Source organism: Ruditapes philippinarum, unplaced genomic scaffold, assembly GCF_026571515.1.
Source record: "Ruditapes philippinarum isolate M1 unplaced genomic scaffold, ASM2657151v2 ctg1175_1_1_1_1, whole genome shotgun sequence".
In the NCBI taxonomy this organism is placed as follows: domain Eukaryota; kingdom Metazoa; phylum Mollusca; class Bivalvia; order Venerida; family Veneridae; genus Ruditapes; species Ruditapes philippinarum.
In genome coordinates, this window is record NW_026853488.1 from 102,030 (window position 1) to 108,029 (window position 6,000).

Here is a 6,000-nt window from a genome sequence, read left to right on the forward strand (position 1 = left end):
TGTGCAAGATACACTTTATCAAACAAACACGTGTACTAATATTAATATGATAAACTTCCGCTGCAAAAAATAATTATAATGAAATTTTCGTGAATAGTTAACGAAACCTTTTGCATGAGAAAAATGATACATTAATACAAAAGCTTAACGAAAACATTGATGAGTATATAAATTTATTAACTCAGATTTATCATGAAGCTGGCGAGTGTATGAGAATTAAGTTTAAATTTAGTTCTAATCAACCTGCATGGTGGGATGATGAATGTTTTAGATTGAAGAAACGAAAATATCAATTATTACGTCATTTTTGTAACACGAATACACAAAATGATTTGAGATTATATAAAACTAGTCGTAATGAATTTAAAATATGCTGTGATAAAAAGAAATTCGAATACCAAAGTAAAAATAGATATAACTTAGTGAACAGCACTGACGCCATTTCTTTTTGGAAACAATTGAAATCAGCCAAACCACAAAATAATATAACAAGCAATAGCATTTCTTCTAAAGAATGGTATGATTATTTCAATAAACTATTGTATGACGCAAACGCGGTAAAAGTGCCGTCACACGTAAATAACGAACATGTATCTTCTGATGAAAGTGCGAATTCACTAAATTTACCTTTTACATTATGTGAAATTGAATCAGTTATTTCTAAACTTGTAAATAATAAAAGTTCTGGATTCGACGGGATTCCTTCTGAATTTTTCAAATATTCACGCCAGGACATCGGGGAACATTTGTTACTGCTGTTTAACACAATTTTAACAACAGGAAATTTTCCAAATACTTGGGGTCAAAGCATTATATGGCCAGTTTACAAATCTGGGTCGTCTTCCTTACCGAACAATTATCGGGGCATTTCTATCACAAATACAATGTATAAAATATTTTCTGGCGTTGTTAATAAAATGTTATATAATTGGGCTGAAGAAAATAATAAAATAGACGAATGTCAGGCAGGTTTCAGGTGTAATTACTCAGCTATTGGTAATATTTTTTGTTTACAAGCCATGATACAAAAATACTTGTCTAAAAAAGGTGGTCGTTTTTATTGTTTATATGTCGATTTCCGAAAAGCTTTTGATAAAATTGACCATTCAAAATTATTTGATTCACTACAGAAAATAGGCATTCATGGTAATTTTTTAAGGGTTTTAAAATGTATGTATTCCGAATTAAAGTCTTGTGTGAAAACACAAAACGGTTTAACTGATTTTTTTCCCGTGTAACATAGGAACAAGACAGGGAGATAAATACTTTTTATCAATGAGTTGTCTATCTTACTTAGACAAAATTGTGGCACAGGAATATTTATTACTAATGATATACCTGATATATTATGTCTAATGTTTGCCGATGATGTAGCAAACTGTGCAGAGACTGTATCTAAATAACAACAACAATTAAATGTAATTGACACTTTTTGTTATATCTATGGGGTGAAGATTCGCCTGCGTACGATGTTGTCAATTGTAATCTTTTTGACTTACTACAGACTGATATTAACGAATTTCAGGCGTTAGGAACGGTTTTGGTCGGCGGGGATTTTAATTCCCGTGTAGGCTCGAAACCTGATTATATTGTGAACGATCGTATAAACTCGATCATCGATAACGAAGAGTACATACCAGATGAACCTATTCCAAGGACAAATTCTGACAAAGTGTTTAACAATTATGGCATACAACTACTTGATTTATGTAAAGCTACTGGGCTACGCATTTGCAATGGGCGTTTAGATAAGGGTTCCTTCACATATTACGGACACAATGGTTGTTCAACAATTGATTATTTACTGTGTCACCAGGCTAACTTGGGGCGAATTGGTACATTCGGCACAAGTGATTTTACCATGTTTTCAGATCATGCTATGTTACAGTTCAGCATCATCGCACTTATGTATAAGGAACCGGAAGTTGAAAATGAATATAGTCATTCCAGAATAAAGTGGAATTCTCAAAAACGGGATGCCTTTAGAAGCAATATTATAGTGTCACTTCCACATTTTAACGCATTATTTGAAAATAAGACCGGAAATGATAAAGCACATGTGAATGAAACTGTCACAGGATTTACACGTTTAATAAATAGTGCGTCGGCGCCGTTGTTTGAAACACGTTCAAATCATAACAAGGTGAAACATAATAATAAAATTTGCACAAAATCGGCATTTAAAATCATCAGAATGGTTCGATAATGAATGTGTGAATAAACGGAGGATATATTTAAAAGCACTAGAAGTTTTCGACTTAGATAAATGTAATGAAAATAGGAATCAGTTATTAACTTTTAAACGGGAATATAAGCGACTCGTAAATCGTAAGAAACTAGCTTATAAAAGCACGAAATCAAAGGAAATAGAAGGTTTGCGCAAGAAAAAGCCGCGAGACTTTTGGAAGTACTTTTAAAAAAACGAAGGGATGCGCGGAAATTCCTTGTCTACAAGTGATTTCTACCAGTATTTTAAAAACCTGAGTAATGAAATTAATATCACAACTGATGTTGAAAGCGAACGGTTTGCGTCGGAAGACATTAATTCGGATAGTCCTATCTTCTCAGAATTAGATAATACTATATCAGAGACAGAAGTTTTAGCGGCTTTGAAAACCTTAAAACGTGGAAAGGCAGGCTCTACTGATAACTTAATCAATGAATTGTTCATTGAATCTGGGGATATATTAATAGGCCATTTAACAGATCTTTTTAATCTTATGTTTGATACCGGTGTTTTCCCGGATAAATGGGCAGAAGGTATAATTATCCCATTATTTAAAAAAGGAAACGAAAATGATGTAAACAATTATCGTGGAATAACATTGATCAGTGTCCTAGCAAAGCTGTCTACATCTTTTTAACGTTTAACCGAATGGTGTGAAAAAAATAATATTATTTCCGACGCTCAGTTTGGATTTAAAAAAGGTTTTCCACAGTCGATGCTATATTTTGTTTAAACGGATTAATAGAAAAATTTCTTGGAAATGGCTCTCGTTTGTATGCTGCGTTCATTGATATGAGCAAATGTTTCGACAGCGTTTATAGGAACGCGTTATGGTACAAAATGTTTAACCTTGGAATTTCTGGAAAAATGTTACGTGTAGTGAGGTCGATGTATGAGCACGTGAAAAGTCAAGTACGTCACTGTTATACGTTTTCTGAATTCATTGAAGTAGCGGTAGGCCTAAAGCAAGGAGAAATATGTTCGCCTTTGCTGTGGTCAATTTTCATCGAAGATTTAGAATTGTATTTAGGTTCAAATATTGATAGTAGTTTTAATATAGCAGACTTGACACTTATATTGCTTTTATACGCTGATGATATGAATCTACTGTCTGAAACAGTGCAGGGTTTGCAGTCACATTTAGACAATCTACGAATTTACTGTGATCGTTGGGGTTTAAAGGTTAATGAAGAGAAAAACAAAAATAATGGTATTAAGACAAAGCGGTTTCGTTGAGAGACGATGAGAAATGGGAGTAAAACGGGAAAACGTTGGATATTGTAGATACATTTAATTATCTTGGAACTGTATTTGGTTCAAATGGTAATTTTAAACTGTAATCAACAATTGTTAATTGGTAAAGCAATGAAAGCTATGAATTTGTTAAACTATAATATCCGTGAATTTGATTTACTCTTAAAGTTCAATGTCAGCTGTTTGACTCATTTGTAACATCTATATTAAGTTATGCAGCAGAAGTGTGGGGTAATTCAAAAGCTAAAGAAATTGAACGAGTGCAGTTAAAGTTTTGTAAAAGACTTCTTAATGTTAAAATGTCAGTAAGTAATGTGTCTGTATATGGAGAGCTAGGGCGCTATCCGCTTTATATAAATCGTTTTGTTAAGATATTCAAGTTCTGGATAAAAGTTTTAAATTCCGATAATTGTATCGTTAAAAACGTTTATAATGATGCTATTCATGGTAAAAAGAACTGGGCATATAAGTTAAAAGTTTTATTAGAAAACTATGGATATGGATATCTTTGGGAAATACAGGACAGTATTATTGACGGTAAAAGTTTGATTCCGTGTTTTAAACAAAGAGTGATTGACTGTTTTCTTCAGGAATGGAGAAGTGATATCGATAGCAAACCTGTATTATTGGTATATAAACATGTTAAAGAGAATTTCGAATACGAACCTTATTTAGACTTGTTGAACAAATCACAGAGACTTTTCATAACAAGAATGAGAACATCTGCGCACTGTTTACGCTTAGAAACCGGGCGTTATGGAAATAATAGAATAGACAGAGAATATAGACTGTGTCAAATTTGTGAAAATGGCGAGATAGAGGTCGAATGTCACTTTATGCTTAAATGTGCGAGATACAGAGTCATTAGAAAACGATATATTAATGAATATTTTTCACTACGACCAAGTATGTTTAAGCTAATTGAACTGCTAAGATCTGTGAATCACAAGACAATGACAAATTTGGTGATGTTCATCAAATGTGCACTTAAAATTCGAGAAAATATGCTACGACAAAATGACTTTTCATAAACTCTATATTTAAATTTATTGCCGACTGTTTAATGAGTTAATTAATTTGCTTGTCAACACATACCATCATTTACGTAAATAATATTTATATTCATATTAATTTTATTATTTATTTGACATAACCTTTATATGTAATGCATGTATAGATGATAAACTATGTTTAAATCTAAAATCTAATAAACAATATGTTCTGTTCTGTTCTATAATACTGGCATGGAAATCAATCTTGATAAAACAGAAGTAATTGTTTTCCGTAATGCTGGTCCTTTACGTCATTATGAGAAATGGTATTTCCGAGGTAAAAGCTTAAATATAAAATCTATGTATAAGTATATGGGACTCATTTTCACTTCTCAATTATCATGGATTCATGCTAAGGAAAAAATGGCATCTCAAGCCCAAAAGGCAATATTATCGTTAAAATATTATCAGAAACCTTTCGGTCATTTTCCAAGTAATGAATTGTTTAAAATTGTTGACCATATGATTAAACCAATTTTATGCTATGGATCACAAATATGGGGTTTTGAATATAGCCAAACTATTGAATATGTGCATAACGATTTTTGTCGAAAACATTTATCTGTTAAAAAAACTACAAATACAGCTATGTTTAAGGGGAATGTGGTAGATTGCCCTTAAGTATTTCGTACATGACAAACTGCATACGATATTTTTGTAAACTTCTGATCATGCCTTCATCTAGATATCCTAAACAGTGTTATTTAATGTTGAAGTCACTAGACGATGTAGGTCGAATATGTTGGGTTACCAAAGTTAAACATGTACTGTTTAGATATGGTTTTGGTTTTGTCTGGATATCTCAAGAAATTGGTGACACGAATATGTTCCTTAAACTTTTCAAACAAAGACTTATTGATTGTTTGTACTCAACAATGGTATGAAAATATAACGAATTCTAGTAGATGTTTTCACATTATAATAAATTTAAATCACTTTTAAATGTTGAACGATACTTATAAAATAGAAATACCATTTAAACATAAAAAGGCGTTTTGTAATTTTCGTTGCTCCAACCATAAATTAGGTATAGAAATAGGCCGACATAATAATATCCCAAGGGAAGAACGTCTGTGTACAACTTGTAATGATAGTATAGATTGTGAATTCCATGCTTTCTTTATATGTAAAAAATATAAACAAATCCGTGATAAGTATTTATTCAATTGGTATTTTGGCGGAAAAGAACTACATGATTTTTATGTATTAATAGGTACACGTGATATAATCACTTTAAGGAAGCTTATGTTTTATGTATATGTTTTAATGGATAACATAAACAACTAGTCTTTTTTCGCATTAATAAACATTGTTAAGGTGACGCAACCATATTACTATATTGTTGTATGTATGCTATGTATTTTGGGTCTGAGGCCTTTGAACACAAATAAAGTTATTTGAATCTTGAATCTTTATAAAATTTCGACTTTAGAGTTTCCATGTTAACAGTCATGACATCTACATAAA